The 25,130-nt window shown below is 42.0% G+C and overlaps 1 long non-coding RNA gene across 1 annotated transcript in view; it reads right to left on the reverse strand.

Moving 5' to 3' along the window:
* Positions 1-25,130, reverse strand: part of LOC127044394 (uncharacterized) — a 36,332-nt gene that overhangs the window by 2,071 nt on the left and 9,131 nt on the right. The gene's annotated exons all lie outside the window — the stretch shown is intronic.

Here is a 25,130-nt window from a genome sequence, read left to right on the forward strand (position 1 = left end):
TTTTCTCAACCCCCCTAATCATCATTGTCAAAGCTGATTCCCCACTCTGGCACTTCGAGTGCAGATGGTGGGGGCCCACAAGGATTCTAAAAATTAATACTGGCAACTCCAGGCTTGCATTAAACTTCCAAGGTTACAGCTTTTCTCTGACCTTGGATGCATAGATGCTGCCACCACCCAAATGCAAAAACCCCTTTAAGAATCCAGGAAGGTGCACTTGAGAATTCCTTCCTGTAGGGTACCCTCAAGCCCTTTCACCCCCCACCCCAGGGAAGAGCTGAGAAAGAAAACAAAGGAAATCAGCTGTTGTCAACAGCTAACTAAACAAACCTCTTAGGACACAAAATCCAATCCTGTTTTTAAAAAAGGTAATTTTTATTTAAAACAAAAAGAAAATACATTTGAAAACTCAGGCTATTGCTAGATTTACAAAACCTACTTACAAAAACCTAACTGCGTCTTCCTAGACATTTCCTGATCTACTTACGTATCTGGGGGTTTCAAGTGAGTAGTTTCTATGTATGATTCAGATGATTTTTCATACCTGGTCCCAGCATAGTTCCAGCCCTGTCTCTGTTTCACCTCGAGAACAACAGACAGACCGACAAAGGGGAAATTTTTTCCCAATTTTAAAAAGTTCTAGCATTCCTATTGGCTCTTTTGGTCAGGTGCCCACTCCCTTCCTTTTACCTATGCAGGGAGACTTTTTAACCCTTTACAGGTAAAGCAAGTAGAGAACAACTACTAAGAGGGATTTTATAGCTAATTGGCTGGCTGGGTCCATGAAAGGGAGCTCCCCCTTCTTTCCCCCGTTCATTTATCACAACTGCATAATCTCATCTACATGCTAACTGAAATGCACCACCCTGTGCAGATGGTCAGCAAATGGCTTGTGCAACACTTGCTGCAGATTACCTAGCAAAGAGCTTTTAAATGGTGTACATGTTCATTACTAGCTAAGAATCATGCCTCCGTGGATGAGAGAGAGACCCAAGATTTCAAATATGGAAAATGGAATTCTGCATTTTCCACCATATGAAGGAGTTAGTGCAAGAATGAATGGCTGCTGAGTCCTTTACTTGGTATTCAGCAAACCTCTACATGGTCACAATGTGCAATGCAAGTGGGGCAGCCCCATCTAGGGCACAGGTGACAGTTGGATTTATGAGATAACATAGGGGCACAGCCTCAGAACTGTAACACATCCATAGGAGGATTCTGCAGGATAGTAAGCTTTGTTTTCATGCTGCTAAAAGCTGCTACATTTGCTATTCCTACCTAAAACAAGGAGCCAAGGGGCACACTCTCAGCTTTCATTAGCCATGACCCAGACAATGAGTTTTATTGCCATAAAATTGTAACTGGCAAAGGTGGTTAATACATGCTGGCATCTCATGTGTACATTGAAGAAGACATGGATTTTTAATAATACTTAATAATACTTTGCCGCCGTATGGCATCACCTATCCAAAGAGCAAGAAGCACTTTTCATAACACCGGTGAATTAAGCCTTTCGGTACCCTTGTGAGATAGAAATTATTGGGAAGCTCAGATTAGTTATGCATCTTACCCATGGACACACAGCAGGTATTTGATAGAGCTAGGAATAGAACTTGAACTTTCATACTAATGCTTTCGCTACATATCCATCCTAGCTTTGCTGTAGGATTTTACTCCACAATACTCAGGAGATAACAGCAAACTCAAATATACTGCACTCAGCAAGGAGCTTTCCCTTTCACTGTCTACAGTGAAGGTGCTTTTCCAGGAAAACCATGGATGAGCAGGAAGACCTGCTAGCCTGACACCGAAGAAAAGCCTGGTTTGGGCAAAAATCATGGGAGAAATTTTTCAAGAACTTGTGTGAAGATGCGCTGCAGTGATGACAAGGCCTTGTGCATAAGGACAGAGGCAAAGCTCTTTTCATTTGTAGGCTTGTTTTCCCTCTAGTAAATTTATTAAACTTACTGGCCCTTCTTTTTTTTTGGCAGAGTTTATTTTGAGGTGGACCGGAAAGAGGCCATTGGGTCTGTGTTTGTGCAGATCCAGCAGTCAGGAACACTATACCAGGACTGTGGTCCCCACCTCCACTCCTACAAAACCTGCTCCAGCTTTGTGTGCAGAGAGGCGAATTGCACCCTGAAGAACACCAATGAGCCCCATTAATGTTAAATGAGTTACCATAAACAACTAGAGGGAGGCCACTGTAAAGCATGCACCTCATCCAGTACGCAGTGAACATAGCTGATGTCCAATGGCATGATTTTAATATTAGAGCTTTGTAATCACACTAAAATATGGTGTCTATTTAAAACTTCAGTTCTTTCATGTCATTTCCTTTACTCACTGTCTTTTAAAATGCTGCAAACTCACTGTTTACATCAACTCTTGTTCCAAGTACTGTACATTAAATTGTCTTTGTGCAACTCGAACTGCTTTTGTCTAGCACAGTACTTTCCTGTTTTTCCTCAATGTGCTTATCTTCATACTCCATTGTAAAGTTTACATAATTGGAATTTCTGTTCAGTTTCATTCCTAACTAGTCAGACGGGGTTAAAACGAACATTTATATTTAGGCTCTTAGAGAGTATATTTTCATTAGTACTGTTTGAAAGCTGATCCTTCTCTACCTTTTCTTATGTATAACTAGTCTATTTTTCTCTTCCATTCTTCACTTCTAAATTGCCCCACGTCAGAATGTTGAAACTGGTTTTGACTATCAGATAAATGTTAATTTTAGTAGTACCACTAATATTTGATCCCAGAAGTCCAACTAGTTTCAGTTCCAGTTTCTTAATTAACTTGTTCTTTAAAATATATTATGCCTAGCAGCAAATTGGTTCAAGGAGCAATAATTTATCAGCTCTTTAATTTCTTCTTCTTCTGAACTACCTCAAGACATCCATGACAATTTTATTATCTACAACTGTTAGTTAAACTATAACAATATATTTTCTGTATTGGAAATATTTTATATATCGCTTTTATTTGCCCATTAGTCCTCCTACATTATCTAATAGCTCTGCTACAGTAGATCAGTTCACAATATACACCTCTGTTCTTACAATCATAACCCATCAAGCTGTAATCTTATCAAAATACTGATAGACTATATCAATACCTAAATTGAAAATCTGATTAAAAATCCACTGGCATTTTTCACAAGTCGATCAGGTCTTATCATGCATCCCAACCTAATTCTATCTTCAGTAATTATATTCTGCCCACCTATAATTACCCCTGCAGTTTTTAATTGCCTCTGAGGTCTTTAATTCCTATCCTAAATCATTGTGCAACATTACTGTACACTCTTACGAGTTATTGTGTTTCACACCAGGGTGACTGCACTTTAGTAAAGGGGAAAGTAGTTCCTATAGAAAAATCATTGTTTCTTGATAACCAATGGAGCACCTTCAGCACCCACCATGGAAGGGTCAGGAAGATTTAGGCAGGACATGCAGTTTGGGTAGGGCTTGTCATTAGCCATCTGAGATGCTAGGTACATATTCAAGGTGACTAGCCCCTCCTGCCGCTTGCATCGCAGGGACTACATTCTTATTTTTAGTGCACTAGCTCACAGGTATGTCTTCTTGAGCTGGGAATCACCCCCTCAGCTCAAATTGTAGATGTACACAACAGTGGCCTGGAGGGATTTAGCAATTAAGATGGCATTCAGGCAAGGGGCTTGTCTTAACAGGAATGGCATTTGACAGCTGAGAGGATGCTTGCCAGAGAATTTGCATGTTCAGCTTCTCCACTCCTTCTTCCATAACAATATCAAGATTGCCCCTGTCATAAACAGATAAGTAAGAGTTAATAGAACAAAAGTGCTTCATATCTCTTTTGCCTGGAAAGGGTTAACAAGAACAGTGAGCATGGCTGTCACCTGACCAGAGGACCAAACAGGGGACAGGATACTTTTAAATCTTGAGGGAGGGAAGTTTGTGTATGTGCTGTTAGTTTTTGGTTCTTGTTCAGTCTGGGGGCTCAGAGGGACCAGACGTGCAACCAGGTTTCTCTCCAATCTCCCTGATACAGGTTCTTATAGATTCAAAATAGTGAGTACTAGGTAGATAAAGCGAGTTAGGCTTATGCTTGTTTTCTTTATTTGCAAATGTGTATTTGGCTTGAAGGAGTTCAAATGTGTATTTGGTTGGAAGAAGTTCAAATGTGTATTTGGCTGGAAGGAGTTCAATTTATATTTTGCTGAAAGGATTTTAATTTGTACTTGAATACTTAGGCTGGGAGGGTATTCCCAGTGTCTATAGCTAAAAGACCCTGGACCTATTCCATTTTAAATTTACAAAGCTAATTTTTACTGTTTTTCTCTCTTCAATTAAAAGTTTCTTGTTTAAGAGCCTGATTGGTTTTTTTATTCTGGTGAGATCCCAGGGAACGGGGTCTGGATTCACCAGGGAATTGGTGGGGAGAAAGGAGGGAAGGGAGAGAGAGAGGCTAATTTCTCTCTGTGGTAGGATTACTGTCTCTCTCAGGGAGAATCTGGGAGGGGAAGAGAGAAGGAGGGGGGAAGGTGCATTTTCCTCTCTGTTTTAAGATTCAAGGAGTTTGAATCACAGTGATCTTCCAGGGTAACCCAGGGAGGGGAAGCCTGGGAGAGGCAACGGTGAGGGAAAGGGTTTACTTTCCTTGTGTTAAGATCCAGAGGGTCTGGGTCTTGGGGGTCCCCGGGCAAGGTTTTGGGGGGACCAGAGTGTACCAGGCACTGGAATTCCTGGTTGGTGGCAGCGCTACAGGTTCTACGCTGGTAATTGAGCATAGAGGAATTCATGCTGGTACCCCATTTTTTGGACGCTAAGGTTCAGAGTGGGGGTTTATACCATGACAGCCCCAGTTTTCCATTTTGAAAGCCCCACTCTATGCACCATAAAAATCATGATGGCAATTGCCAAGGTCTGAATATGCATGGAGACTGGAATATCCCCTGACTCCAAGACATGGCCCTTCCAGTACATGGTTATGGAGAGGGAGCAGTATGAAAAATAGCATGTATTGCTGCTATCTACACCGGTTTTGTGGATTATATTAATAAAGGAACCTAGTCTCCAGGACTGTCAATCATAAGCATTATATTTTTGTGGTTGGAAAAACGTTCCCAGAGACTAGTTATCAGTGGTTCAGTCATGCTGGAAGGGCATAATGAGTGGGGTCCCAAAGGAATCAATTCTGTTCAATATCTTCATCAATGATTTAGGTAATGGCATAGAGAGTACACTTATAAAGTTTGTGGATGATACCAACCTGGGAGGGGCTGCAAGTACTTTGGAGGATAGGATTATAATTCAAAATTATCTGGACAAACTGGAGAAATGGTCTGAAGTAAATAGGATGAAATTCAATAAAGACAAATGCACGGTACTCCACTTAGGAAGGAATAATCAGTTGCACACAAACAAAGTGGAAAATGACTGCCCAGGAAGGAGTACTGCAGAAAGAGAACTTTGGGTCATAGTGAACCACAAGCTAAATATTAGTCAACAGTGTAACCCTGTTGCAAAAAAAGCAAACATCATTCTGGGATGGATTAGCAGGAGAGTTGTAAGCAAGACATGAGAAGTAATTCTTCCGCTCTACGCTGCGCTGATTGGGCCTCAACTGGAGTATTGTGTTCAGTTCTGGGCACCACGTTTAAGGAAGGATGTGGAAAAATTGGACAAAGTCCAGAGAAGAGCAACAAAAATGATTAAAGGTCTAGAAAACATGACCTATGAGGGAAGATTGAAAAAAATTGGGTTTGTTTAGTCTGGAAAAGAGAAGACTGATAGGGGACATGATAACAGTTTTCAAGTACATAAAAGGTTATTACAAGGAGGAGGGAGAGAAACCACGAGGATAGGACAAAAAGCAATTGGCTTAAATTGCAGCAAGGGAGGTATAGGTTGGACATTGGAAAGGTCAGGGTGGTTAAACTGCTATGGGGGGTTGTGGAATTTCCATTGCTGGAGATTTTTAAGAGCAAGTTAGACAAACACCTGTCACGAATGGTCTAGATAATACTTAGTCCTGCCATGAGTGCAGGGGTCGGGACTAGATGACCACTCGAGGGCCCTTCCAGTCCTATGATTCTATGATTCACTTTCAGAACTTTATTCCCCACCGTTGTACCCTGATCTTCCAAATCAGGCATTTTGATTTTGATTCACCTTGCTTAAACAATTGTTCTTACTTTTTCATTTTCTTAATGTATTTTCTTACATGTGTTTCTGCTTCCCTTCTGGTTTAAATACTGCTTTAGAACCTCTTCCCATGCCACTTCCACATCATAGGATCAGACAACAGCCCCTAAATAAACCATGTCTGTTTCAGAAAACCCTTATTGTTCTGACTCCACATCAAGGCATGGCATCTTTGTATTGATCCATTAATTAAATATTGATATCGCCCATCCTACTTAATATTTACATTCCAGTTTCATAATTGTTAACATGCCGGAGTGGGTCATTTTTCTTTTGCCTTTTGAGTCTACTTACTAAATCCCCATGTCTTATCTTCCCCTCCCTTTGACTTTCTACATTGAATCAGACTTCTACAGCTGTATTAGTTAAAATATTTTCTTTTAAAAAGAGCTAAAACTGAGTTGTGCTAGTGATGCCTGTCTATACATGAAGAAGAGCAAGTCATTGAATTAGAGTGAAAGCCTACCTTCTTTTAGAAGATACCTGGGAGAGGAGGTATAACTTTTTTTGGGACAGGAGACCCATCAGTTTTGCTGGAGACGGAGTCTGTGGTATTCATGATAGGTGTGAAGTCTTTAGGGTAAGGTTTGGCATTAGAAGAACACATGCTCTGTATATGGATGTTGTGGCCTGCTCTGGAAGCTGCCATTTGGATATCCATCTGTCATTGTAGCTGTGGTAGAAAGAGAGCCTGAGACATGAGGCTAGGCTAAAGCAGTAGGCAGGCACTGCTAATATAAAGCAAAGTTAGCAAAAGTCAGGCTCTGCCTGCTTGATCACAGAACTTGGCAAGAACAGGGCTGGTATTGCAAAAACACACACATTCCTAAGAAGTTCTAAGCACAGGACACATTCCAGAAAGGTGGTACTAGAATATCCCATTCCAGGGTTACGGTGTAAACACATTCCCCAAAGATGATACAAGGACAATCAGAGCCCCTCTTACAGATAAGGTTAGGAGGACAGCGTGATTAATAGTGATGTTTTGATCAAAGCAACATGTACAAGGTAAAGGGTGGTAACTAACCACGTCAGAGGGGCAATATGTAACTTGTTTGTATCGGGGTAGAAAAAGGAGCCTCAAAGGGAGTGTCTTTGTCTAGCCTAGGGGGGGATGCAAAATCTTGCCATTCACTGGGCTGGTCCACTGTCACATGCATACATGTGTTAGTACTGTAACTATTGATCAAGGTCGTTAGCACCATGCTTTATTGGCAATAAACCTGGCAGGGTGCTTGTAGTCTTTGTGGGCAGTTTGATTGAGGTCCACAGTGTCGGCTATCTGCACAGAGCTGGGACAGCATATGGAGAGAACACACACACATACACACACACAGAGTCAACATCTGACAATAGTAATCACTTTGATGGCCACTTTATGGTGACTGAGAGGGTTGAACAATGTTTCTGAATGCTAGGACATGAGGCAGATGTGAAAGCCGGTACGGTACGGTATGGCATGGCATACCGGCAAGAGCCGATACGCAGTGCCAGACTGGACTGGCTTCTCTGGCAGTGATTTAAAGGGCCCAGGGCTCCAGCTGCTGTGGGGAGCCCTGGGCCCTTTAAATCACCGCTGGAGCTCTGGTAGCCAGGCTCGGGCTGGGATTTAAAGGGCCCGGATTTCTGACCCCTGTGGGGAGCCCTGGGCCCTTTAAAGCGCCGTCCGAGCCCCGCTGCTGGAACTCCAGGAGTGCTTTAAAGGGCCTGGGGCTCCCCGCAGCAACCGGAACCCCAGGCCCTTTAAATCACTGCCAGAGCCCTGCCGCCACTACCTCAGCAGCAGCAGGGCTCCGGCAGTTCTTTAAAGGGCCCAGGGCTCCCCACAGTGGCAAGAGCACCGGGCCCTATAAATCCCTACCTGAGCCCGGCTGCTGGAGCCACTGCCATCCATCACCAGATAGTTCAGGTGAGGTCCGACAAGATGCTCAGGACTGCCAAGTGCAGAACATCTGAATTGTCCACCAGTCACAAGGACTCTGTCCAATCTTCAGGTACTTAAGTCCACAATTTAGACTCCACAGATATTTTAAAAATCATTGTTCAGTTGTCACCTAACCCCATAGGTGCCAAAGTTTCCACCGGTCAGCAGTCACCAGCGTGCCTAATCCCTGATGTTACCCCGCAGCTAATGAGCAGCTTGAAGCCCTAGCTCAAGCTGAAGCCTAGGAGGCCCTGAAGTGGATTCTTAAAGTAAATGGGGGAAAAGCCTATCTTGTTAGTGGGGCCCGATTCTGTAGGCATACTTTAAGCATGCTAAGACCCCATGGCAGGAGGCCCAGATAGGTGATGGGGCAAGAGAGCACCTAAAGACAGCAGGGGCACAGGGAAATGTAGGGCGAGCATAAGAGGCAGTATCAAGCATGAGCAAAAGAGAGACAGAGACAGACAATTTCAGCTGCTAAGGTGTGGGTTACCTAAGCAGCTGACCTATTTTAGGTACCTAACTCCAGGACAGGGTTTGCAGTTGAGGATCCCAAGCAACAGGAGGTGCCTATCTCTGGCCCATCAGCCAGGGACACCAGTTCAGCAGCTTAGGCACCTACCCCTTTTCCTCTCCCTGCTCTCCTCAGCATCTTACTCCTGGGTAGCTCAGGAGGCCCCCCACTTAGCTGGCTGGTTTCTAAGGAGCCTTTTATTAGGTGTGTCAAGGTTTTCTCCCCACTTTGAACTTTAGCGTCCAAAAAGGGGGGACCTGCATGGACCCTTCTAAGCTTAATTCCTAGCTTAGATCTGATAACGCTGCCACCAGCCAAAAATATAGTGTTTGGCACACTTCCTGTTCCCTCAAAACCTTCCCTGGGGAACCCAAGACCCAAACCCCTTGGGTCTTAAAACAAGGAGAAATAAACGATTCCCCCTCCCCCCCCCCGCCCCGGGTTGCCTGAGAGGCTACACAGATCCAAACTCCTTGGATCTTAAAACAAAGAGGAATTAATCTTCCCTTCCTTTCCCCCCACCCCCAATCCCTGCTGAGTTTAGACTCAATCTCTTGGATTCCAAAACAAGGAAAAATCAATCAGGTTCTTAAAAAGAAAGCTTTTAATAAAAGAAAGAAAAAGTATAAATTATCTCTGTAAAATCAGGATGGTAAATGCTTACAGGGTATTCAGATTCATATAGACTAGAGGGACTTCCCCCCCTCAGCCTGAGATTCAAAGTTACAGCAAACAGAGGTAAAAATCCTTCCAGCAAAATACACATTTACAAGTTAAGAAAACAAACATAAGACTAATCCACCTTTCCTGGCTAGACTTACTATTTTGAAACATGAGAGACTGATTCAGAAAGATTGGAGAAAACCTGGGTGTACGTCTGGTCCCTCTTAGCCCCAAGAGCGAACAACCCCCAAAACAAAAAGCACAAAGACGTCCCTCCACCAAGATTTGAAAGTATCTTGTCCCTCCATTGGTCCTCTGGTCAAGTGTCAGCCAGGTTCACTGAGCTTCTTAACCCTTTACAGGTAAAAGAGTCTTATGACAAGGTGTCTAACTCTCCCCCTGTGTTATATGGGGAGCCTAGGCGCCTAGCCTGGGGATGAGGAGTCTACTTGTTGGCAGGCCACTAGGGATTAGGTGTTGCAATACTGAGTGAAGCAATACCTAAGAACCTGTGAAGATCTGGGCTTATGGGAATTGGGAGTGCTAAGCACATTGCGGGAGCAGACTTTTCATTTTAGTTGCAACATTTTTACTGTCTCTTCTGCAACTTTTCACAGCCTTCTTGATACTGTTTGCGATATGTGGTTCATTAGCAGTTCAGCTGAATGTTATCTGCTGTCTAAAGGCCTGACTGTGTAAGCTTGAAAGGATCATCTTTGCTTCTGTACGGAGTTTTTTCACTATCCATTTCCCTTTCTGAGTACGTAATGAGGTCTTGAAGTAGACATCTTAAATTCATATTTCTTAGGAAAGTGGCTGAACTCACTGCTGCTGAATGGTAGGCCATTATCTACAATTAGTTTATGGCTCTTAGTAGCTATTACTGCAAAGATGGATTTCTACAGAGGATAAGTATCTTGCTGAAGGTCCTGTTTAGTAAGGCTCTCTCAGGAAAGTTAAGTAGTATTTGGTTACTAAAGCAATGAGTTTACCTTTAAGCTGAAATAAATTGGCACCAGCCTACTTTCTTGGTGGTTCTTCTTATTTGTTATTTATAGAGTGTTGTAAATCAGCATAAAACTTGATAGCAAAACAAGGCCCTAGCTCTGAAGAGTTTACAGTCTAGATTAAGAGAAAAAAACAAAACACGCATCACTGACAAACAGAGGCTGGGGAGATAAAGGGAAGGAAGGATGAGAATGACAAACATAAGATCACGTGGTAGCCTATGGCAATTCCAGCTTTTCTTTTCTCTTTTTGGTTATATAAGTGTGTGTGTGAGACAGTGTCAATTTAGAGGGAAAAACTAGGGGCTTCTGAGTCTCCTTGCAGAAATGCATTTTGAAGAAGGACATGAAGGAGTGGAGAGTGGAGGCAGAGTGGATGGGGTCACACGCTTCATTTTACTTTTCATCATGAGTAATACGGGTACATTGATAGTCAGTCAGTTCTTTCATTTCCTTTAATGTAACACTATTCTTCTTGCTTCCTCTATTACTGACCCTACATTACAGTTGCATCCAGTGCTTTATTATAAGGCCAATCACTACTTTAAACTCATATGAAAAGATGTCAGCAATAGTGCTCTATGCAGCGAATGACTCTGTGTTGTGATTTTTGTCCCCTTCACATAAAGAACTACTGCAGAGATAACAACTGGTATTATTTTAATCAAGCCCAGTTTCCCGCAGGTTTTGAACTTTAATACAGATTGTCAATTCTCTTGAATCTGGACTATAATGTACAGAACAGCGCTAGTTTGACCTTTGTAGTTTTAGCTCAGCACATACTTGCTCCAGGCACTTTGTTATAGACTTTCAGAGATAACAGCCTTCTGGCATTTTCCTGGCTTTCTCTGGGACTGCTGGTCATTGGTAGTATGTATTAATAGTCATGTTAACCTATGGTACAGAGTTTAGATAGATAGATATAATTGAGCTTATATATATATTATATGGAGCTTTTGGTGTGCAAACATGGTGCTGCTCTAATCACCAGAGGTACATATTCCAACAATATAAGGTGAACCTAGTTTCAGAAGATGTTTTTAATATAAGATTAGTCTAAATGCCTCAGATTTTTTTAAAAGCTACTTTTTAGCTTGCATGCCAAGCTTTAATTTGCTTTGTATTGGAACTTTACCATTGCTAATAATTATTTGTATTAGAGTAGCACCTAGAAAGCTCAGACAAGACTGGGACCTCATTATATACATACCCATAGTAAGAGACAATCCATCATTGTACATACCCATAGTAAGAGAGAATCTTTTCAGTGAAACTGTTTTCAACTCACTATCATGTTGGTATTCTAGGAAATTCCCCATTTTAGGTTATGTAGTGCTGAAAAAGAGAATCTTCAACCATTTTTGCATGTAATGCAAAAGCAAATGTAAAGCAAATTTGGAATACAGTGGTATGACTTTGTCTCACAGTTTATGTATTATTTGCATAATCTGTTCAGTAATTTTGCATTTTCACACAATTTAATTTTACCAGTGCAGAGTTTAAATGAGGTTATGGCCATGTTCATTTTTTAAAAGGAGCACTGTCAATGTATGTTACCAAAAGAAGAACATTAAACAGACTCAGACTCTGGTCTTCCTAGGATTTTGCTTGCTTTTCATTACCTGATCCAAAAGTATTCCACGCTGCTAACAGTAAGGTCAACTAGTCCTCTGTTGTTTACGACTTCTCTCATTTCTCTGGATTTCTAATCCTTGAGTGTCAAGAACAAAGATCTGAATGGCCTTCATTGTTTTTAATCTCTTAATCATCTCTGTTGGGACTGCCAGCTGATGGGAAGATGCTAGTGTAGATTTAACCACTTGGACTACACTTAAAAAACTAGGACCTACAATTTGCCACCAGTGCAGTTCCATTAGCAGTAGCAATAGGGAAAGCTGTAATGTGGACAGAACATAAGTCTGACTGCTAGGTGCAAAATAAATCTTAGCTGTATAAGAGCATAAGAATGGCCAAACTGGACCAGTCCATTTAGCCCATTAATAGAAAAGGGCAATTTATCAAATGATCTACACCCTGTCATCCTGTCCCAGCTTCTAGCAGTCAAGGTTTAGGGACTCTCATAGCATGTGGTTGCATCCCTGACGATCTTGACTAACAACACTGGTCTACAATTTTTGAGAAGTCGTCTGCTTCAGAGATAAAATGTGATATTTATTATGTATTTTGATGTGCTGAATTCAAATATGACAATTAAAACAACTGATTGGCTACTATTTCTAAGATATTTAAGTTTTTACATTTTATGTCTATGTATATTGTGTAGATAGTAGAGTTTTAATCATAAATTGTAAACCTAGGTCTTTTCATGTGTTTATGGTTGCTTTACATGATAATATTTCACCTGTCCTGTTTATGTAACACTTTAAAAATCAGCAAAAAGGTTATATAAATAAAATTTATTATGAAACAAAAGGCAAAAAACTATTATGTACATAGTTTAGTCCTATTCAGTGTCTACTCGGCGCTTCTTGGCTTGTCTCTTGTATTCATTCAATGGAGCATCTCTTGTCACTGTCCAGCAATAGTCTGCAAGCATTGAGGGGCTCCATTTGCACTGATGCCAGGAGATTCCACTGCTGTAGTCTGGAGCCCAACAGCTCTGCCTTACTCTTGGGTAGTTCCAAATCCCTGACAAGGTCATTCAGTTCACCTTGTGTTATGAGGTGTGCTTCAGAGGAGGAGGATAGGAGAAAATGTGGGTCCTGTGACATTGATGGTTCAGGACCAGAAGTTTCATCCTCTTCCTCTTCCTTGTCTGATTCAAGTGAGAATGATTCTGGTGCATCAGGAACCGGCAGTTCTTCTCCGTGGGGTACTGGGCGTATAGCTGATGGAATGTTTGGATAATGCACAGTCCACTTTTTCTTCTTTGACACACTTTTCCCAACTGGAGGCACCATGCAGAAGTAACAATTGCTGGTATGATCTGTTGGCTCTCTCCAAATCATTGGCCCTGCAAAAGGCATAGATTTCCTTTTCCTGTTCAACCACTGGCGAAGATTTGTTGCACAAGTGTTGCAGCATATGTGTGGGGCCCACCTCTTGCCCTGCTCTCCAATTTTGCAGCCAAAATAAAGGTGATAGGCTTTATTAACCATAGTGGTTATACTGTGCTTTTGTGATGCAAAAGTCACTTCACCACAAACGTAGCAGAAATTATCTGCACTGTTCACACAAGTACCAGGCATCTCTGCTCACTTTGGCTAAACAGAAATGTGTCCCTTTGCAAAATCAAACACTGACAAAGAAGAGAGCACGACACTGTATGATTTCTAGAGCTGATATAGGGCAATTTGTTCAGCAGAGTGATGTAAGCTTGTTATGATTGCATCATCCATGACTTCTAGGAACAACATGATGCAATTCATATCATATATGACGCAATACCAGCTTCAGATTGCATCATTCATTGTTTTGCCTAAAAAGCAAGTACTGTCCAAACCCAGTCATAGATTTATTCATAGATCCAGTCAAAGATGTATTTTAGTCATTTCTGGTTTAAATTGAGATCCCTTCCCTTTATAACTCACTTATCCTCCGCCATTCCCAACTCAAGGGTCGTATATACTGACCCAATAGCATATCTTGAAAACTAGAGCCAATCAACAATTTTAAGCATCCTTTTCGTTCTCAGTGACCCAGAATTAGTAAAGTTGGACTACATTTATTTCAGAAGCATTTTGGCTGTAGAATGTTTATAATCATTGATGGAACTATCTACCATTACATTACCTAATTCTTTATTTAACCTAGTTATACTTTTGGCCTTCCTAACATCCCTGGCAATGAGCAGGGCCAATGAAGCAGGGGGGAAGCCGGTACAAATTACCGGGGCCTGGCAGTCCGGAAGGGGGCCCGGGGCCCAGCTTCCTTGGCTTCATTGGCCCTGTTTAGCCAGTCTGCCCTTGTTGGGGGCCCTGAAAAATTTTTTTCACCGGGGCCTGAACCCACTCTCGGCAGCCCTGGCAATGAGTTCCACAGGTTGAAAGCGTGCTGTGTGAAGAAGAACTTTGTTTTGTTTGTTTTAAACCTGCTATTTATTAATTTAATTGGATGACACTTGGTTCGTGTGTTATGTGAAGGGGTAAATAATACTTCCTTATTCTTCTTCATGATTTTATAGACCTCTATCATATCTTTCCTCAGTTATCACTTTTTCAAGCTCAACAGTCTTTTTAATCTCTCCTCACATGGAAACTGTTCCATACCCCCTAATAATTTTTGTTGCCTTTCTCTGCACTTTTGAGATGGAACAATCAGAACTGCATGCAGTATTCAAGATGTGAGTGTACTATCGATTTATATAGTAGCATTATGATCTTTTTTGTCTTATCTACCCATTTTCTAATGGTTCTTAAGATTCTGTTAGCTTTTCTGTTAGCTTTTTTGACTTTGGTGCATGCTGAGCAAATGTTTTCAGAGAACTAACCACAATGACTCTCAGATCTTTCTTGAGTGATAACAGTTAATTTAGACCCCATAAGTTTGTATAGTGCCAATTGTTCTTTGCCTACTTTACAGTCACACATTTCAGTTTCATGCTGATCTACATGCATAGTTTTGCATGAGGTTGTCTTTTAAAAGAGATTTTAGTTACCTCTTGTTTTAAAATCTCTTGCATCTTCCTACTCCTTAAATAAGACATAGCTTTCACAAGTCCAATTTTGTGCCATCCGTGGAAGGTCTCAGACTCCTCCAAGCCATAAGAATAGTAGTTCTTCTGTTTCGTGTCTCCTTAGGGCATTTTAGATTACCATTTTAGAAGATTTCCTGGGTATTGCTCTCAGGCAAAAACATACTTTTGTCAACGACACAGTATCATGTGATGTCTCTAAGAGGTCGAAGTGAACCTATTGAACAAAGTGAGAGCCAAAGAGAATCTTAAAGTGACCTAGAGGAAAGGGCCAGAGGTGTTTCTATGCATTATTACTATGATTAAGGCTGCAAGTCTGTCACAGAGGTCACGGAAGTCACAGATTCTGTGACCTCTGTGACTTCTGCAGTGGCTAGTGCTGGCTCAGGGGCTGCCTGAGTCGGGCAGCCCATGGGCCAGCAGCAGCAGTTTGGGTGTAGGGCTAGATTTTGATACAGCTTAGTAGCACCTTATTCTACAAGTACTCCCACTGAAGTCAATTCTGATACCATACAACATGCATCAGGGAACCTTATGCCATGAGCAGTTCCCATTGGCTACTTATAGTCAGGGGCAGCTCTAGCTTTTTTGCTGACCCAAGTACGGCAGTCAGGCAGCCTTCGGTGGCTTGCCTGCGGGAGGTCCCGAGTCCCGCGGATTTGGCAGCTTGTCTGCAGGAGGTCTGCCGGTCCCGCAGCTTCAGCGTACCTGCCGCCGAATTGCCGCCGAATCCGCGGAACTGGTGGACCTCCCGCAGGCACGCTGCTGAAGGCTGCCTGACTGCCGCCCTCGCAGGTACCAGCAGGGTGCCCCCTGCAGCTTGCTGCCCCAGGCATGCGCTTGAAGTGTTGGTGCCTGGAGCCACCGCTGCTTATAGTGTATCAAACAGGCAGTTGGCAAACAAGACATGAACATTTGGCAGTTTTGCACAGCTTCACTGAAACTCTTTTACTCTCAGTTTTACTGGAAGACAGCAACTATATATTAATATGCACATGGAATCTGTCCAGAATTTTTGACCAGAGAACCTGGTGACCTCCATAAGTTTCAGCATAACAATCAAGGAGTTTAAAACCATATCTATATGATTTGGTATAATCTCAGTATTGCACAAAACAAACCTATTCTCTTTTACTGTAAGATGTGTTTGATAGTTATTGTTAAACACTTCTCTTTTTAAATTCCATCTCAACTATACACCATTTGAACTCTTGTGCAGCTGCTAGAAACTAGAGCTAAACTTTTCAAAACATCGTTATGGTTTGATTACAGAGCCACCATTCTTTCCCCAACATGTCTGTGAAATTTGCCCACACTCTAAGGGGATATTCAGTATGAACTCCAGCCTGAACCCTCTAAAGACCATGATTGTTTAAAACCTTTAAAACAAACCATATCTATAAGACTAAATAACAGCATATCTTGTCAGCCCGACAAAGATGCAATGATCCCCTGAAGAAGAGGTCGTGCACTGTGGGAACGTTTTGAAAGCTCAGCTTGAAACCTATTTCAACATTTATGGGAAGATATTGAAATAGTTGTTGAAAGAGTATTTAAAATACTACCTTTTTCATCTGAAGTTAGATGTCTGTGTGTACAGGGCATAATTAAACATATCCCTTTACTTCTATTTAATCAAAGAGTGTAATTACAGAGGTGCCTTAAATTCTGTCTTTATCTTCACATGGACAATAGCTTTCATTGTTTGCACTAGCTGAAATAGAACCAGCAGTCATCAAAGTCTTCCCTTTGCAATGAAGCAGGATTCATGCTATGGCAAATTCTCCCACAAGTAATGCACATTGGAAAAAATAACTCCAACTATACATACAATATGATGGGGGCTAATTTAGCTACAACGAGTCAGGAAAAAGATCTTGGAGTCAGCGTGGACAGTTCTCTGAAGATGTCTACGCAGTGTGCAGAGGCGGTCTAAAAAGCAAACAGGATGTTAGGAATCATTAAAAAGGGGATAGAGAATAAGACTGAGAATATATTATTGCCCTTATATAAATCCATGGTACACCCACATCTAGAATACTGTGTACAGACATGGTCTCCTCACCTCAAAAAAGATATTCCAGCACTAGAAAAGGTTCAGAAAAGGGCAACTAAAATGATTAGGGGTTTGGAGAGGGTCCCATATGAGGAAAGATTAAAGAGGCTAGGCCTCTTCAGCTTGGAAAAGAGGAGACTAAGGCGGGATATGATAGAGGTATATAAAATCATGAGTGATGTTGAGAAAGTGAATAAGGAAAAGTTATTTACTTATTCCCATAATACAAGAACTAGGGGTCACCAAATGAAATTAATAGGCAGCAGGTTTAAAATAAATAAAAGGAAGTTCTTCTTCACGCAGAGCACAGTCAATTTGTGGAACTCCTTACCTGAGGAGGTTGTGAAGGCTAGGACTATAACAGTGTTTAAAAGAGAACTGCATAAATTCATGGTGGTTAAGTCCATAAATGGCTATTAGCCAGGATGAGTAAAGAACGGTGTCCCTAGCCTCTGTTCGTCAGAGGATGGAGATGGATGGCAGGAGAGAGATCACTTGATCATTGCCTGTTAGGTTCACTCTCTCTGGGGCACCTAGCATTGGCCACTGTCGGTAGACAGATACTGGGCTAGATGGACCTTTGGTCTGACCTGGTACGGCCATTCTTATGTTCTTATGTTCTAACTTTCCCCCCACGAGAACATGAGCCTTTCAGTTCTCCCTTTTTGATAGCTCTTCACTGAAGACATTGCCTATGGAAACACAACTTCGTTATGTTATTGTCTTCACTACCTAGTTAAAGCAGAGGTTACTAAAAAAACCTTGATTTATTCTGGGTGTCCTGAACAAATTCTAACAGCCAGTTCTGACTACCTAAATTCCCTAACATTTTCAATGGGAAACAGCGTCCTTCACTTCCTGCTCATATGGTATTGTTGCTTTGTACCACTGAATAGTTGCAAAGTTTTACCTGCTGCATTTTAGTGGTGGGCAAAGTGATCACTATATATAGTTTGTAAGGTGCTTGGCAATCCTCTGGAATGAAAGGATCTGGAAACACTTGAGCTATTATTTAAGGCTAGCTGTGAGTGCCACAGGCTGGGAGCTAAAGCAACAAAGTATAGTGAGGCACTCAGGGTTTCAGGTAGGGTTGCCAACTTGGTAATATCTAAAAACCGGACACTTCAACAGGAGTGCTGGAACCTCCCCTGCCCTGCTTCTTGCCAAAAAGCCCTGCTCCACCTCTTCCCCCGGAGTTCCCTGCCCCACCTCTTCGCCTGAGGCCCTGCCCTCGACCACTCCTCTTCCCTCCTTCTCCCTGCTGCTCGTGGCTTTTCCCCTCCTACCCCTGGGTCAAGAGGGACTTACCTGGGGATCCAGGGCTGGGAGCTGCAGCCACCCAATGAAGGTAGGAGACGGGCTCTGGCTGAGTAGGGGCGGGAGTGGATAATGACCTGGCGCCTCCCCTGCTCGGAGTAACCGGACTTTGAGTGTCCAGTCAGTAGATCTGACTGGACAGTCAGGTCCCCTTTTTGACCAGACTTTCCAGCTGAGAAACCAGGCACCTGGCCACTCTAGTTGCAGGGAAAGTGGTGACACAACCTTTTATTGGTCTGGCTTGCATCCTCAGAACACCGTGACATGTGGACATAATCTAATGCTGCCTCCAGCCTTCTCTGATTTATCTGACATCCCCTTCTTCATGTCTCCCTTTAACATCTAACTCCTTTTCCTGGCTGCTTTTTCACCATCTATTTTCTTCTCTTTTTTCCACCTTTCTCAGACTCAAGAGGCTACCAGGCTGGTAGTAGTGTTGCTGAGCTATTTGGCGTCCTGGCTAGTAAAGGAAATCAGGCATTCCAGAGCACCAATCAGGAGACCACAGCAATCCATAGGATTTATTATTCTCTGAGGCGCTGGGGGGAAATAGGCTGTCTTTGGCACTGATAAAGGTGTGGATTGGCTCAGCACTGAAATACATGACATGATGGCTGCACTTCTTCACAGGGGAAGTGTCTGAAACATTAAGACCAGACCCACAGCCAAGGTAAAGCAACTATGGTTGTTCAAACACATTAAAGTTCCTTCAAATAATTTTGTTACAATCTCTCAAACACTATCAGTTTCACTGCATTAGAATTATACTCTGCCACGCTGGCAGTCCATCCATCTGTTTACATTTAAAAACAAGACTTTCTGCCAATTATTAAGAATACTAGTGCGCAAGAAGGAGATTTTAAAGAAACAAATGATAGTTATTTTCAAAAAATATATCTCTTTTCATAGGAAGGAGTGCAACACACCATGTGGTGTTCTTCTATGCCAAATTTGCATGACTCTGATGCACTGTGCAGCTAAAGGCTTTCAATTGCCTGGCAGGAAGAAAACGTTTCATGCAAGGGTGTATGGTCCCAATGTGTATTTTTATCATAAGAAAACGGCCAGGGGAGTGTGTGTGTGTGTTTGTTTGTTTAATTTAGTGTTTGTGAAAGGTGACAGGGCATGGGAGCTGAAAAAGCACACAATACACCCTAGGGCTGTAGCTGTAGCAACCAAATTCAAGCGATTAGAAGGCATCTCAGTTTCAGTTCAGTCTCAAATGCCCAATAACCCTGAGTTGCTAGAAAACACTGGCCTAAACTCAGTCACTGAGTCAGATGGCAGAGGAAACAGTCTGTTTGCCCCTCCCTGCTGTACTATGGAAGTACAGCAGGATCCTGCTCTCCAGAATCCAGATCCATTTACTATTGTAGGAAACAGTTCTTGGTCTACAAACCCAACTAAGAGACTCATGGGAGGGAAAGGCCACCTTAGCTCCAAGATCAGAGTAGCTTAGCTCCAAGATCAGCTTACGTGAGTTTCCCAAAAAGCAAGATAGGTTCCCTACCTATGTAAACTAAGGCACTAACTTAAGAGGAAGCAACTGCTACACTGTATAGAAAATCAGAGGATCAGATCTTGAGTGAGAAGTGAAAGGCTGAGTGTATACCTTGTATTACATTGTACTCATTCTTGCTGTTTTTATCTCTTTTGAGATTTGTAATTTTAAGAGTAATGTAATGGATACTCAGCTTCAGCTGACAAGAAGGAAGATCTTTGTTTAACTTCCTTTTCCTTAGAGAAGATGTGTTCTTCCCTATACCAAACTGTGAATATCTGTGGAACTTTACTGTTGTGATGGATCCTAAACCTTTTTCGGAAGCTCCAAATAGATGCTAGATAAACTACTCCAGATCATTTATTCCCCATCTCCCTTCTCCAGATAAATTTCTTGAGTTGAGGGTAGGTTTCTTTAGTGCTGGCTGAGCTATTGCATGTTTTAGAGAGAGAAATAGAAGTCTTACTCCAAAAGAGGAGCTGACAATTTGAGTTAGTAGAGGCCCTAAGGGTTCCTTGTTCTTTCACCAGCCTGGAAAACCAAGAATCAGAGTTGCAGGTGTTAAGTCTGCATGCTGTCAAACTTCCCATCCATCACTCCCTCTTGTGCAAATGGATCAAATTCTTGGAACAAGGGTGTTGTGTTTCCTGTTCTGACTGTGGTCTGTTGGTCCCAGTGCCTCAAAAGGTCATCCTGGATGCAGGTGATTGTTTCTGAGAAATGTAATGATAGTTATTCACCATGACAGATGCTTGGTTCTAGGGTCAAGTGAAGACAGATCAGATTTACATCTGGGAGATTTCTCAGGAGAAAGATTGCATGGTCTCTGTGGCAAATAAGAAGCAGTTTCTATTTGCCCCTATCATCACTGCATCTTGGACTAGGACCCTTGTGCTTGGGTGAGTCTGAACAACATCCCTGCTATTCTACTCTCTGGCCTCTCCTGAGCAATGATGCTATATCAGGCTGCACTCTGGAATGTCCAGTTTCACATTTTAGTACTGGATTATATGAACACAAGTGGAGAGAGAGTGGAAGGGTTCAGCGTCTACTGGCTTTTTCAGTTCGGACCCCTAACCGAAAACATCCAAAAGTATTCTGCTTCAATTTGAATCAAAAAATATTTTTGCTCAAAAAGTTTTCATCAAAACTAAAACTGAAGAACATAGTTCTGAGTCAACTCAAAATGTTTTGACTTCCTCACAACTAAATGTCTTGAAATGAAATGATCAAAATAAAAGAAAACATTCTCACTCTTTTGAAAGAAAACTGTTCAACCAAAACCTTTTGCTGAATTTGACTAATAGCTTTCAGAACCTCAAAAATGCTTCTCTCCCCCAATTCACTTGACCCCACACTTAAATTAAACTATTAATTGACACACACACACCCAGCTCCAACAAGGAATCTTCTCTTTCCACCCACCAATACTCCTTTGTAGTAGCCAGGTTCAGTCCCAACAGCAGTAATAACCTTCACAAACGGAGCAGGGAGAGATGGGTTCAGGAGGAGGACCTAGACTCCATTCCTCTACCAAACAAATAGAACAAACCATGCTTGGGGTGAATACACTCCACAATCAGGAAAAGGGTGACCCACGCTCCTCCAATGCAATGCTGCTGGGGTGACACTCCCCAGCATTCCCCATACCATGGAACTATGTCTTAGAAGTACTGTGGATTCTGTCTGCCCCTGAATGACTGCATGTAGCTCCCCTTAATGTTAATGAGAGCTACATGAACACTTCAATGAGAGAACAGACTCTTTACAATGGGAATGTGACAGCTAAAATGCATCAGTCAGCAGGGAAACAAAAGAGGTCATAATTTATGTAAAAGGTTTATTTTTAATGTAAATGCTGCCCCCAAAAGCTCTGCTTACAGGTCTGCTTCTGTGGTAATTGGCTGCAGAAAATGAAAGGGGTGAAAAACTCACTGCTGGCAGGTGAGTGCATAGTGCGAGAAATTGATATAAAATCCTTGTCATCTTCATTTTGTACCTGCATACATAATAATCCCCAGCTAGTCATTAAGGGCTCCTTGTAACTTACAGCACTTAAAAAAATATTGGCTTTGAAATGATACTTCATTGTTACAGAATTTTTGTCAGCTAGCTCCATTTATCAATGTATCAAAGTCATTTTACAACAGATAGTCTCCACTTTGGCACTGATACTGCATACATTACAGGCATGCCTTTTGAGGACTTGAATCTCATTCCACGACTGAGTGGAAGTGCCAATGTGTTATATAATGAAACATGTCATCAGACATTTGAGGGACCGGTGAGATGCTGAATGAATACAAAACCCAATATATTGTTAGGATGAAAGGTGCTAATGGCATTAGGGGTCATTGCTGTATAAGCACCCAGGATGAACTCTCCATAGAAAGATTCATCTGCTAGTCTTTAAGGTGCCACAGGACTCTTTGTTGCCTTTTACAGATCCAGACTAACATAGCTACCCCTCTGATACTTGACTCCATAAAAAGAGTTAAAGATCATTTGCAGTAACTAACTACACTCAGAGATGTTAAGAGTATTATTGTCTGAATTAAAGAATACTTTGTTCTTCTTCTGTGCTTCAGTTGAGACCTATCCTTTGTGTTGAAGAGCAGCTGCACAAAAGAAAGGGTAATGCTCAAGCCACACTTCCTTTCCAGACTAGGCAGCCCAGGGAGCCTTGGACTAAGGGAGTCCCAGGTAAAAAGGGCAGGGATTGAGGTAGGAAAAGGAGCACAAAATGTGAATCAGTTTGAGTTTTGTGTAAGTCCTGCAGAGGCTGCTGTTTCTGGGGTCAGGGCATGACCTAGGGTTTCTGTTAAATTTATTATTTAAAAAAATCACTGTATTCATCCTAGTCTGCACACTTTGCATAAGAATTAAATTAATCCCTTTGCAGAGGACAGTTCAAGGCTATGCACCACTGAAGTTTCATTTTTAAGCCCTAAAAATAGAACATGGATGGGAGTCAGGATCTACCAGGAGGCCACATGACAGGAGCAGGGTTGTAGCAGAGGGATCTGGGAGCTAGCAGCAGTATACAAAGAAACATGATGGCAGGCAACAGACCTCTGATGAGGGCCAAAGAATAAAGAAGGTTGTACTGGGTGGAGCATGGCATAAATCTGACTCCACCGTGGAGCAGACCTTGACATATAATTAGGTTTGGCAGAATTTGGTCTTTTCTTATCATTTCAACAGAGATAACACCAATGTTTACTTTCAGCATTTTTTATTTTTATTAAGCTTTTATAAAGGCTAGAAATTATGAGGGAAATCAAATTATTTAATTACAGGAGATGTTGACATTATAAAGTTAAAGCTTGATAACCACTAAAACACAAATGTTCAACATCACACATCAAAATATACAAAATAAACATACTTAAATCAAACTCAGTTTTCAAGCAGCATTTTTCTTACTTTGCCTATCTAAATTTTGATTATTATAGATAAAATTGTTTTTGTTGGCTTGGATGTGTACGGTGCTTACTGACATTTACTGATAAAAATCTAATCCTTCCAAGCCTAAACATAATGTATTTCTCTCTTTAAAGGGCAAGTACATTTTAAATCAACATAATGTTCAGCTCATTATACCCTATTTTTTCAAAAACAGTCTCAACTATTGCAGGCCCAAACTTACATCACAATAAATACAAACCAAAATGATGTTTAATTTTGCACGTGAATTTAATTGTGCTCATAATAGTGAAAGTGTGACTGAGGCCTGGCTAAAAGACAGGGCCTATAAATTATTAGCTATTCATTCATATTCCACAACATTATTTTATCGAACATATTATAACAGGAACACAGGAATTGCCATACTGGATTAGGCGCTAAGTCCAGCCAGTCCAGTGTCCAGTCACCAACAGTGGTCAGCACAAGATGCTTCAGAGGAAAATGCAAGAATTGCCTCTTAAGGATGACATGGGATAATCTGTCCCCATGAAAATGTCATCCTAATCCCTACCAGGTCAAGATTAATTTGTTGCCAGTATGGTTTAGTTATGTGTGTCATAGGCCACAAATACAACTAACAAAGTTTCTTGTTTAAGAATCATAGAGTTTAAGGCCAGAAGGGACCACGAGATCACATAGTCTGACCTCCTGTATAGTTCAGGCCGCCAACATCACCGAGTGCCTACACACTAAAGCCAACAACTGAAATTAGACCAAAGTACTCTAGCCCTCAGAAGACTAATCTATGGAGTGCAACAGACAGAGAATAGGAGAGACCTGAGGTCCACCCATGCCCAAAGCCCTTGCAATGGCAGGGAATTGATTAAATGAGTTATATCCAGGTAATCCTGGCAAGCACCCATGTCTCACACTGCCAAGGAAGGTGAACCCCCACCCCAGGTAACTGCTAATCTGACCTGGGGGAAAATGTCTTCCTGACCCTCCCATATATGGCGATGAGTTAGACCCTAAGTATGTAATCAAGAACCAATCAGCCAAGTACCTGAGAGAGAGGAATCTCTGTACCACCTCAGAGCACTGACTCATCCCATCCAGTATCCCCTATCGAGCTATCTCTGATGTTGCAGAGAAAGGAGGGGGGAAAATAAACAAAACCCCAATACTTTTAGCTCAAATGCTTTTAGCCCCGGTCTACACTAAAGGGTTAGGTCAAATTTAGCCACATTAGGTCAATTTTATAAGGAATGCGTCTACACAAGCAACCCCGTTCCATCGACTTAAGGGGCTCTTAAAATTGATTTTTGTACTCCTCTCCAGCGAGAAGAGTAGTGCTAAAATCAACCTTGCTGGGTTGAATTTGGGGTAGTGTGGATGCAAATTGACGTTATTGGCCTCTGGGAGCTATCCCAGAGTGCTCCCATGTGACCGCTCTGGACAGCACTTTCAATTTCGATGCACTCGCCAGGTACACAGGAAAAGCCCTGGGAACTTTTGAATTTCATTTCCTGTTTGGTCAGCGTGGCGAGCTCAGCAGCACAGGTGACCATGCAGTCTCCCCAGAATCACTAACGAGCTCCAGCATGGAGTGAACAGGAGACACTGGATCCGACTGCTGCATGGGGAGAAGAATCTGTGCAGGCAGAACTCCAATCAAAAAGAAGAAATGCAAATATATATGTCAAAATTGCACAGGGCATGATGGGCAGAGGACAGGGACACACAACAGTACCGCATGAAAGTAAAGGAGCTCAGGCAAGCCCACCATAAGACAAAGGAGGCAAATGGTCACTCTGGGTCAGAGTCCCATACATGCTGCTTCTATGATCAGCTGTATGGCATTCTAGGGGGGGACCCTACCACTACCCCACCAC

This window comes from Gopherus flavomarginatus, chromosome 2, assembly GCF_025201925.1.
Source record: "Gopherus flavomarginatus isolate rGopFla2 chromosome 2, rGopFla2.mat.asm, whole genome shotgun sequence".
Classification (NCBI taxonomy): domain Eukaryota; kingdom Metazoa; phylum Chordata; order Testudines; family Testudinidae; genus Gopherus; species Gopherus flavomarginatus.